This window comes from Pleurodeles waltl, chromosome 2_1 (genome assembly GCF_031143425.1).
Source record: "Pleurodeles waltl isolate 20211129_DDA chromosome 2_1, aPleWal1.hap1.20221129, whole genome shotgun sequence".
Classification (NCBI taxonomy): domain Eukaryota; kingdom Metazoa; phylum Chordata; class Amphibia; order Caudata; family Salamandridae; genus Pleurodeles; species Pleurodeles waltl.
The window spans coordinates 644784553-644796757 of NC_090438.1; positions in this window are offsets into that span (position 1 = coordinate 644784553).

Sequence of the window (12205 nt, forward strand, 5' to 3'; positions counted from 1 at the left end):
GACGCCGTTGAGGCTGATGTTGCTAATCAAATTGATGCTGTCCCAGCTAATTTTCAGCGTGTTTGGGTACATGTTCCGTTGAAGCGAGCTGAAGTTTTAGCCCTTAAGCAGACTTTGCCTGATCCCCGTAAAAACCCTGCAGGGTATTATAAGGAATTGTCACAGACTGCAGACTCATGCATTATGAATTTAGCCGACATAGACATGTTATTTGGGAATGTTGTTCCACAGCCTTTGTGGGGATTGATTCGCCATACAGATCATGCGCAAGAGTTAGGTGACTCATGGGCTAATATTAGTGCTGCAAATGATAGACAAGTTGGTGGTGCCAAGCCTGAGCCTTTGGTAGCAGAACTGCCTGCTAGGATCATTACTTACATGAAGACTTTAATGCCTGCGATGCGTGTGAATTGGGATAAATTGTCTGCGTGTAAGCAGAAGAAAGATGAAACAGTGTCTGATTTCTTCACCAGGTTTGAGGAAACGTTTATCGACCACAGTGGCCAAGATATGAGTACAGAAGGTGGTCAACGGTTGTTCGGCGACAAGTTTGTGCACAATTTGCTTGCCGAGCTGTGTAAGAAATTGAAGGATTCAGAGAGTTCTTGGGCCGTTTCCTCTTCAGCACAAATATTGGCTACTGCACAGTACTACGAAAATAGGGATAAAGATGAGAAGGATAGAGCAGACAAGAAAACTAAAGAATTAAAGACAAAGGTTCTTTTACAACAGGCGTATCCGCCACGTGGTGGTCAGAGTAACTATCAGCAACCTCAACAGTTCCAGAGAAACTCGCAAAGGTTCGAGTTTTCTCAACCATGTGTTCCTGTAGGTCCCAATCAGTGTTCATATTGTAAAGAAGAGGGTCATTTCAAGTATAGTTGTCCTATTTTGTTACAGCGTACGAATGATGCTTCTGGTGCAAGCGGTCGAGGTGTTCAACAAGCTCCTAGAGGTAGAGGACGTGGAAGTTTCCCCAAGAACACGCGTTCCTTTCCGTCTCAAAACTCAATGGATAGTTTTGACCAGCAACATAACGCGTCTGGTAGGACGGCTCAGTACTATGCTGACGACTACTATGCAGAAGATGAGAACTTGGAAGGTAATAATTGCTAGGACAACCATAGACGAAGAGAGGGAGTTTTTTTAGTTCCAGTAGATCAGAATGGACCTTATGTTAAGGTGATTACATCAGGTGTGTCGGAGCCTTTTCTGTTGGATACTGGTGCTACAAAGAGTTCTATTATGCACTCAAAACTACCTGGCGCACCTTTGTCTGGCGAGATGAATGTTTCAGTAGGTTTTTCTGGCGCCCCGGTTAGGAACCCGATTTCTAGTCCTATGTCCCTTTCTGTTGGACCTTGTGAATTGGAAGCACCCCTTATTCTGACGACAGGTTGTGGTGAAAACTTGTTAGGATTGGATTTGTTGAAAAGATTGTATGCAACATTATATTGTTCTCCTTCGGGAGTACAACTTACACTGGGTAGGAAAATGGTCTCTCCAATGTATTTGTCGAAGGATAAACTTCCAACCGAATTGTCGTTTCTTCCTGATATCATTTGGGCTACTGGTCCTAATGATGTGGGTCTTTTGGAAATACCGCCTTATGTTGTGACATTGAAAGCCAATGTTAAATTACCACGCATTCAACAATACAAGATCTCTAGTGAAGGTGAAAAGGCGTTGCTAGCGATCATTTATGATTTAATTGAAAAAGATGTAATTGAAGAGACAAGAGGCAACGTTTGTAATAGTCCTGTTCTGCCTGTTTTGAAACATACTGACCCCTCTAAGCCACCTGTTTACAGGCTTGTGATTGATCTTAGAGAGGTAAATAAAATAGTTGTGCCACAGTTTCCAGTTGTTCCTAATATCTCTGCCCTATTGACTATGATTCCAGCTTCCGCCACCTGGTTCTCGGTGATTGACTTAAAGAATGCTTTCTTCAGCATCCCGATTGCCGAGGAAAGCATGGATATTTTTGGCTTCAGTTTAGGAGGCCGAAGTTTCCGCTTCAAACGCGCTCCTCAAGGCTACTGTTAAAGTCCATTAATATATAGTCAGGCTTTAAAAACACAGCTTGATGCAATTGTTTTACCTGACGGCGCTACCCTTATTCAGTACATTGATGATTTGCTAGTTGCTACAGATACTGAAGAGATTTGTAAAGAAGCCACCTTGTTGTTGTTGCGTCATTTGTCTGATTTACATCACAAAGTGTCCCTTTTAAAACTGCAATATTGTCGACAAGAAGTGACCTACTTAGGTCATCTCTTATCGAAGGAGGGAAGGAAACTGACCTCAGAAAGAATTCAGGCAATTGCAAAATTGAGTGTGCCAAGGAAACAGAGAGAAGTACGTGCTTTCTTGGGCATTACATCATACTGCAGACAATGGATACCGAATTTTTCTTTGCTGGCCAAACCTTTGGTAGCATTGACCTATAACGATACACCGAACCCCGTTCCGTGGTCTGAAGATTGTCAGAAAAGTTTTTCCGAATTGCGTAATGCATTATGTTCGGCTCCTGTGTTGGGTACCCCCGACTACAGTAAGCCCTTTACACTGTATGTCCATGAGAGAGAGGGTTGTGCATTGTCAGTGCTAACACAGTCTTTTGGAGACAAGCAGCGCCCATGCGCATATTTTTCGTCGACTTTGGATCCGGTAGCTAAAGCATTGCCGAGTTGCTTGAGAGCCACAGCATCAGCAGCTGTTTCTATTCGACAGTCTGCTGGGTTAGTGATGAATAATATGTTGATTGTGATGGTTCCACATGCAGTGGACACGTTGTTAAACAGTACCAAGACACAGCATTTAACAAGTGCTCGATTGTCAGGTTACGAGTTGACACTGTTAGCGAGTCATGTGCACATAAAGAGGTGCAATACGTTGAATCCAGCCACTTTATTGCCAATTTCAGTAGAAACAGATGATGTTGAACAACATGATTGTTTTCGTAGGACAGAAGAAGAAATGAAAGGGAGAGTAGATCTTAAAGATACTCCTCTTGTAAAGTGTGATGGTACCTTATGGGTGGATGGTTCATGCTTCAAGCTTCCGAATGGTGATACGACTGCAGCATATGCTGTCACAACTTTGCATACGATTGTTGAAGCTGCACGTATACCACATAATTCAGCTCAATCAGCAGAGCTGATTGCACTTACGAGAGCGTGCGCATTATCGAAAGGAATGAAAGTGACCATATATACCGACAGCCAGTATGCGTTTGGTGTGGCCCATAGTTTTGGACGATTGTGGAAAGAACGTGGGTTCCTGACTTCGCATGGAACTAAAATTCAGCATGGTCAGTTGGTGAATGAGCTTCTTGAGTCACTGACCTTGCCATTACAAGTTGCGATTGTGAAATGCAGTGCACACAAGAAGGTTACTGATGATGTCGGTCGTGGCAATGCATTTGCTGACGAAATCGCAAAAGAAACAGCAAAAGATGTGATGAATCGAATGTATGTTGCAGGCCCCGCAAGATGGGTTGGTGACGTTGGAATGTGTGAAGATACGATAGAGGGTGTGAAGTCTCTTCAAGCTGAAGCTTCAGAGAAAGAGTTGAATGTGTGGAAAGAAAGTACGGGTAAATTGGATGAAAATGGTTGTTGGGTTGACTTGTCAGAACATCAGCGATGGTTGTTACCCGATGCATATGTGCTTGCAGTGGTGACAATGGCTCATGGAATGGCCCATATCAGTGTGAAAGGGATTTGTAAGTTGTTGGCTCCAGTATGGCAAAATGCTGGAATTCCTAAATGTGCAGAGAATGTGGTCAAGAATTGCATGGTGTGTCTGAAATACAATCCTGGTAGGGGAACCCCAACTCCAGCTGGTCATTTTGCGCCTCCAACGTATCCGTTCGAGGTTTTGCAGCTAGATTTCATCCACATGGAAAGGTGCAACAATCTGAAATACGTACTCGTTGTTGTTTGTGCCTTTTCAAGATGGGTAGAAGCATATCCCTTAAAAGACAACACTGCCTTATCCACTGCTAAAGCCCTTGCCAAAGAATTCTTCCCTAGGTTTGGAATGCCGAGAATGGTAGGGAGTGATAATGGGAGTGAATTTGTGGGTTGAGTGATGAAAAAAGTATGTGAGGGGCTAGGTATCCAGCAAAAATTCCACGCTACAAATCACCCCCAATCAGCTGGACTAGTAGAGTGCTATAATGGCACGCTAAAACTGAAGTTGGCAAAAATACAAGCGAGCTCTGGTCTTAAATGGCCTGACGCTCTGCCTTTAGCACTCCTATCAACAAGAATGACTGTGCATTCGCGAGTGGGACTTAGTCCCTATGAAATTGTTTTCGGCCGCCCGGCCAACATATGGGGAGTGCCAAGACCAACAAAATTCAGTGAGATCGAACACCCTGTACTGCTTGATTATTTGTATGAATTGACGGCTAAATTGCGTGTTCTACACCAACAGGTTCACGATACTCTGCCTCACGTCTCTGAAGCTCCAGGACATCTTATCGATCCTGGATCATGGGTGCTGGTCAAGAACTTCCAGCGGGCAAAGAATGACCAGCCCCGTTGGACCGGCCCCCACCAAGTCCTTCTCTCAACAAGATCAGCTGTTCGAGTGGAAGGGAAAAAGAACTGGATCCACGGCGTACACTGCAAGAGGGTCCCTTTTCCTCTACCGTACGACCGGTTGGTCCAGGAGGGGATCGCTGACTCTGAGACTGAGACTGTGCCTCGTTTTTTGCCATTTAGCGATGCACGTGTAAAAGGAACAATTTCTGAACGAGAAAGTGACAATAATTTGCAGAAGCTGTGCCACCGTCAATTCGATTGAACACTACAGAGCCTGAACTCTTGTTCCAGAACCAGACAGTACCTGGAAAAAGCCGTTATAATTTGAGACCAAGAACTAAGGAAAAATAATTTCTTTCCCGTTCCTTTGCTATTTTTTTTTAAAGTGCGGCTCTCTCATCTGAGAAACTTTCTTATTTTTGTTTTTTTCTTTTCGAACCGCCATCCGGGTTCAGCTGTAGGGTCGTGGTTGCCCAAGTCTTTGGAGTGCAGCTGAAGACGTTAGGTCGACAGTTCTGGTCGGTCTAAGGGAGTTGCCCTGGACTGACAGAAGCATTCCCTAGCATAGAACACCCTACCACCGCGAGCAGCAATTATAGAGGATGGAGTTTTTCAAGAATGAGAGACCTGCCAAACAGATGGATTTTAAAGCCAGAATGTCTATAATAATGACAAAGAAACGATTTTTGATATTATGTATTTTCATGTTGCTCAGTGTAATGACGTTTTTAATAGGATATGTTTTATTCTCTTTTCAAGTGACATTTGCACCCATTACACAGCCCATACCTCCTTCTACTGTTTCCTCACATTCTTTTCACCCCCTGCCTGAACACGAGTCTGCCAGAAGATTAGAATTTGTCAACAATTCATTCATTCAGCTTCTACACCAACACCAATTAGTAGTGAACACAACTAACTGTTGGGTGTGTGGTCTTATGCCTTATACTACTGATAAAGGTATCCCTTATCTGGTCCTGCCTTTCAGCCATAATGGTTCTGTATGGGCATATAGAACGGTGTTCATATACACGTATGAAGCCAACCCCCTACGTTCTGTGAAAGATAATCCTAAGAATAGTGCTCTAGCTAAGGGTATAGTAGATATGATTAGGGAAGATATTTCCTATGAGACTATCCCGAGAGATGAGACACTAGCATATATTGGATGGAACATAACAGGATATGGAGTTACTCTGAGTGGGAACCAGCGAGCAAAGAGATCCTCCCCAATTTGGATTGTACCCCATCAGGGTCACCTATGTCTGCAAGGTAATGGCAAGAATCCCAGAGCTCAGTTAGGGAAAAGTATCTGCACTGAAACATATGTTTTTGCGTCTCAGACTTCTCCTTCGTTATTAGCAGCTAAGGGTACCTATTTCATCTGCCATAATAGAGCCTATACATGGTTGCCCCCTGACTTCTCAGGCACATGTTTTGTTTCGTTCCTGTTACCTCCCACCTACACGGCCGCGGCAGATTACCATAAGACAAGGATAGTTAGAGGTGTCATAAGTAAAGAAGGCACTACAGGACAAGAATTTGGAGATTTCGTAAAGGGTATTCTGTCATTTTGGGGTCCTATGGTTAACAGCAGGAACATAAGGCAATTGACAAAGGTGGTTGAATCCACGGTAGTTGAAACCGCCGGTGCCCTTGGTAATTTGACTGCTGAGCTCCAGTCGGATCGCCTTATGACTGTTCAAAACAGGGTCGCATTAGACGTCATACTTGCAGACCGAGGTGGGGTATGTAAAGTGATCCAATCAAGTTGCTGTGTTTTCATCCCAGATAACGCTCCGACAGTCTACCAGGCCATTTCCAAACTGCATAAGATCTCCGAATCTATTCACATGGATAAAGGAGATTGGTCATCGATGGGGTGGTTCTGGGAGCTGATATCCGCCTGGGGATGGAAGACTCTGGTAGTCATTGGGATGATCTTAGCCATTCTTTTCCTGTCCTGTTTGTGTGTACAGTGTGCTCCTGCAATATGTGGCCTCTGTGCTACATCGTGTGTAAGGAAACCTGTATCAAAAGACAAGCTAAGTAATAGGATGATGCTATAGCAACATCTCAACGACTTTATGAATATAGACCTGGACACAGATTAGCGTGAGTATGGGTTATTGCCTATGTAAGGGCAAAAGGAGGGTCTGTGGTACTGAAAAATTCTGGACCCGTGTTATAAACATCGTCGTATCACAACGATTTTGGTATCAGCAGACCGAGAATGATTAGAATAGTATGCACAAGCATTGTATTCATATTCAGGTGACAAAATCACCTGAATATCAGAGTTTCCGTCCTGAAACTCTGAGGTTCCATTTAAACGACAGCCATTTTGTGATTGCCCTCACATAGGCCAATGACTAATGCCGAAAACGAGTCTGAAGGACACGTACATCTTTGCTGACTCCTCTGTGACCTGGGCAAGCTGACTCCACTGCCTGAAGCCAAACCTGTTCGGACAGTTTTCTTTCCCAGTGGCCGAATGAGATTAGTATCAAGGCACAACACATCATAAAACCTTTAATCACACACAAACCATGCCTAATCTTACACACACCTGTCCCTGTTTTCTTTCTTTATGACTTGCTTTACAAGGAGGAGGTGCCTGTTTATATTGGGGGTCCGTCGATATCTGATGAAAGTACTGAGCCTTGCCGGGTAATTGATTGAGGGCTGGACAAACTGAAATATGGCTTGTCATCATAACCCTGCTATTTCTTTGTAGTGAAAATATGTGAATGGTCAACTGTAAAATAAGGAATGTTTGCCTAAAGCATAATATTTTGTATAAAAGAGAAGGTTAGCTTTGCAAGGGGAGCAGTCTCCTGAGAATATACACCGTGTTGTACTTCTAGGATACCTGTTACTGGCTGCAGCCAATAAACAAGATCTTTGACTTCACCAAGAAGACTCTGTGTTTCTGTAGTCTGAAACAGGAAGGACTCAAAGTCTTAGGGTGTGTTCCCTGGCACCACTGGGTTCTGAAAAACCCAGTACTTCAAGACTACCAGGAAACAACACAGATGCAGGGTAAGTTGCATGGGGGACAAACATGACTAAATGTTACCGGCAAACAGGGGGGGACATACCGACTACACAATGCATGTCAGCCATGAAAATCAGCCAGTGAAAAGGACAAAGGGGCAATGCACGGGTGCATGGGCTGTGCAGGGGAAACCAGGGGCACAGCACAACATTACACCAACAACCTTTGCATGGGGATACTTTGCCATGCCAAGGATGTTGGAAAGGCAAAACCAGTCCAGGAGGGTAGGGTATAACGTAAAACTGGCCTGCAGTCACACTACAGCTGGTATTGTCACAACACGAACTAGGGCTCAATTTTCAGTCTCAGGCCATAACCGCGAGTGGCATTTACCATTGACAACAGTTGCCACTACCACCTGTGCTGTGTGTGCTGGTCAAGTAGCACATGGCACTTAGGTGCCCATGGATCAAACACACCCAAAATAGAGGGTTCAGGATGACGATGTTATCAATCTCCTCTAATTCCTAACAAAGTGTAAATCCTGTCAAATGCTCATGTCTATAGGCGCAATAAACATCAGGTACTGTTACTTACAATATGAAGTACCCAACAGTAAGGGCATACCCATGCTGCACATTCGAGGGTCTATCCCGTGCCTGTGTTACAATAGTTGCAATACCACCTTCGAACATCCCAAATGTCATACTGCAAAGACAACAGCATTGAGGGGGAGGACATATGTGTCTAGCAAGTTAAACACACTTGCACAGTCATAAGAGGAAATGGAACACTGCCAGGCCCATCAGTGCAATCCAATGTAGCACACATTCCCCAACATCAACATGAAACACTGCCAATGCTGACACCTGTATCGTGCCATGAAAATGCTTTACATTGTATGTGCTTGGTCTCAGCAACATATAGGTGTATGTGAAATATCAGAGACTGGGTCAGTCCCATATTATTAAGTGTGGTGCAAGTGGCATCAGAACACCCACAGCCACTGCAAGGCCTCACCATGCTAATGTAAGTAGACGGAGGGTTGAGCAGGACAAGAAGGTGGCAACAAACAATTTGGACAGAACCTACACCTAGAGGATGTGACTCAGACAATTCTCCAAACTGCCCACAGTACATGTGATATGCAGGTGGGGCATAGGCCTGTGAGAATGCTAATATTAATGACAGGAACAATGAACAGGAACGAAGATTACAAAGTCTCACTAATAGGAAGTCAGTAACGTCACATTACAACTGCCACAACACAGACACACTAATTGTACAGTATCTCATTGCAGAGGAAGATGGCTCTCTTGTGGATATGCCTGTCCCAGTCTTCCCTGATGACATGGATGACAATCTGATAAACCTTGTCCAGCAGACCCTCCAAGATGTCCTTGGATCCCTCCAGACCCCACCTTCAGTCCCAAGGAGAAGTACAGATGCAACAGCCATCACAGAGGACCCACCCACCACCCCAATAGTACGACCTGCCAGCACCAACCCAGCTGAGGACTCTGAGTACACTGGTACCACCTTTGAGAGGAAAGTAGTGGGAGTACAGCTGGAGGTGGCCATGGAGGTGTGGGTGGGGATGCAAAATATGGCAGCCAGCCATGAGGGGATGCGCATGTGCATGATATCATCTGCAGAACAGGCTGCAGCCATGCAAGTGCTACCATCCCTCCTGCAAGGACTACAACAATGTCTGAGGGATTTCACCACAGTTGTTAGGTAGTTGCCACATGGCCTGGCATCCCAAACCTTTCACTGAGGGAACAAATGCAATCATGACCCCCGACCTGGCTGCCTACCACAGTGATGCAGCTGTTATACTCAAGAACCAGCAGCTCCTCTTTGCTGCAGTAATGCCCTTAATAGCCCCACAATTGGCAGCTACTGGGAATTCTGACTCCACGTCTTCAAACGCTGAAGTGTGTGTTGCCCCTTCAAACCCACCACCACCAAGGGTAGAGGAGATGACACACACATTAGAAGAAGAAGACATGGAACAGGTCACCTTCACCTGTAGGAGTACCCGGTAGCACTAGTTCATGCCACATGGGCACTGATTTCCTAAGTCCTGTGCTTGTTAACATGCCAGTCTTGCTACAGTTGGTAACATGCACTGTTCTCCAGCACACAGTTTACCTTACCACTATGCACTGCAATTGTCTCTCACTACCTCATTGGCAATTCATGTTCCTCTGCACTGAATGACACTTCACCCTAGCATGTCCAGTGACATGTCCCTCACCATTGCACTTGTGTTGCATCACAATAGAAGGCGTCACAATAATGGACTTACAATCCTGGACTATGTAAATATAGCACTACAGCACTTTAAAATAAATAGCACTTGCACAACCACTTTGTCTCTGTGTAATGTGACACATCAACTGTGTAGGAGATTTATGATATATGTAGCATGTCAATGGCCATAGAATGTCAGTACAACAGTGTAGAAAGAATGTGGGCTGATAACTGTGCGCTGAGGTCTGGATTCTATCATCATCTGTGCTTCCTTAGGCTTATTTCTGAAGTTAAATGAGAACAAACAGTATAATGCTGTTTAGAACTGAAAAAGTCTGCTCCAAAGTATGTATAAGATGAAACTCAGGGCCAGATGTAGCAAAGTTTTGCGAGTCGCAAATGGCCCGAATCGCAATTTGCGACACCGCAAAATCGGAAATGGGATGCAAAAATCCCATTTCCGAAGTGCAAATTGCGATGAGAGCCATTACCGACTCGCAAATTTTGTGACCTGATTTAGCAACCCGCAAATAGGAAGTCGCAAATTGCAAGTCGCAAACCAGATGAAAAAGCCACTCGCAAATTGCGACTAGTCGCAAAAAGCCCATTTTGCACACCCAAATTACCACTAAGTCAGAGCAGGTGGTAACCAGAACAAAAGTATAAAAGGAGACACAGAAGGCATACTCAAAATGGCTGAAATATATGTGATAGTGAGGAGGAAGAGAGTCCACGCCACCCAGCAGAGGAGGAGGAGGATCCAGAGACAAGAGAGGATATACAGAAACAGGCAGACACTTTTCCAACAAACTGAGGAGGAGATTTATGACAAATACAGACTCAGCAGTGCAGCAATATTAGAATTAATTGATCTACTCAATCCGCAGCTTCAACGCCAGACTGTGCGTGGCAGCGCCATCCCCACACATATGCAAGTGCTATGCTCCCTGCACCTCTTTGCCTCGGGTAGCTATCAATGGGTGATTGCAGTGGCAGGTGGGGTATCCCAAAGTGCACTCTCACAGTTCTTCAGATGTTTCCTAGATGCCATACTCACACAAATGTCCAGATACATACACTTAACCAGGAATGAGGCAGAAATTAACAGCACCAAGTTAGACTTCTACAGAATTGCCAACTTCCCTCATGTAATATGGTGTGTGGACGGGACACATATACAAATTTGCCCTCCTGCAAATCTGGAATATCTGCTTCGCAATAGGAAATGTACCCACTCACTGAACATACAGCTGGTATGTGACGCCCATAATGTGATCACTGACATTGTAGCCAAATTTCCAGGGAGTACACATGACTCTTACATTTTCAGGCACAGTGGGATACACCAACGTCTAGAACGTGGGAAGTTTGGAGACGGCTATCTATTAGGTATTGCTGAATACACCCTGAAGCCATACACACAGGTCACTGTAGAAACCATCCATGCCCTGCTAACATTGCTTATTTTTGCCAAACAGGTGACAGTGCATATGCGCTAAGACCGTGGATACTTCCCCGTACCTAACACCTAGCAATGAGAATGAGAGGTGATATAACAGTGCACATCGGCGGACCAGAAATGTCATAGAGAGGACCTTTGGACTGTTAAAGGCAAGATTCCGATGCCTCTACAGAAGTGGAGGTGCGCTCCAATATGCCCCAATAACAGCATTCAAGATAGCTGGTGCATGCGCAATACTACACAACATTGCCACCAGATGTGGGCTACATCTCACCCCTGCAGACCCAGATTCAGAGGATGAGGAGCAAGAGCTACCACATCGACAGCCTGGAGATGGAAGCATTGCAAATCAAGGCAGACAGAGATGGTGCCACATTGCAACCCAATACTTTGGAAGGTACGTGGCAACAGACACCACACTCACTAATGTCACACACAAAGAGCCCAGTTGTGTAGTGGAACAAACAAAACATTTTAATTAGTGAACCTAATGATGAAAGAACATAACTGTCCGTAAGGGGCTGCACATGTCCACCCTTAATAAAGACACATTAACTGCATGTGCGTGCTCATAAGTCCTGCAGTATTCTTGCCTACATCCTCCTCCTGGTTCGCCCAGCATGGCTCATCCCAGGTGGGTCAGCTGACCCCTGACGTGCACTTCCACTCCTCAGTACACGTGTGTCAGTGGCAGATACACTGCTGATAGTGGACCCCTCCTCACTGTCCTGAGGGGTCTCACCCGTGCCCCTTGCCACCTGCCTGGCCTCCAACGTGTCCACTGCGTGGCTAATGCGGCCCAGTCCCCGCGCCACATCCCCTGCAAAGTGGCCCAGTTCCACCTGCACGGTCCGTCTTGACAGGCCTGTAGTGTTCATGGCAAGACGGCCAATGGACGCTGCCATGCGGTCAAATCTGGTAACTAGGTGGCACTCC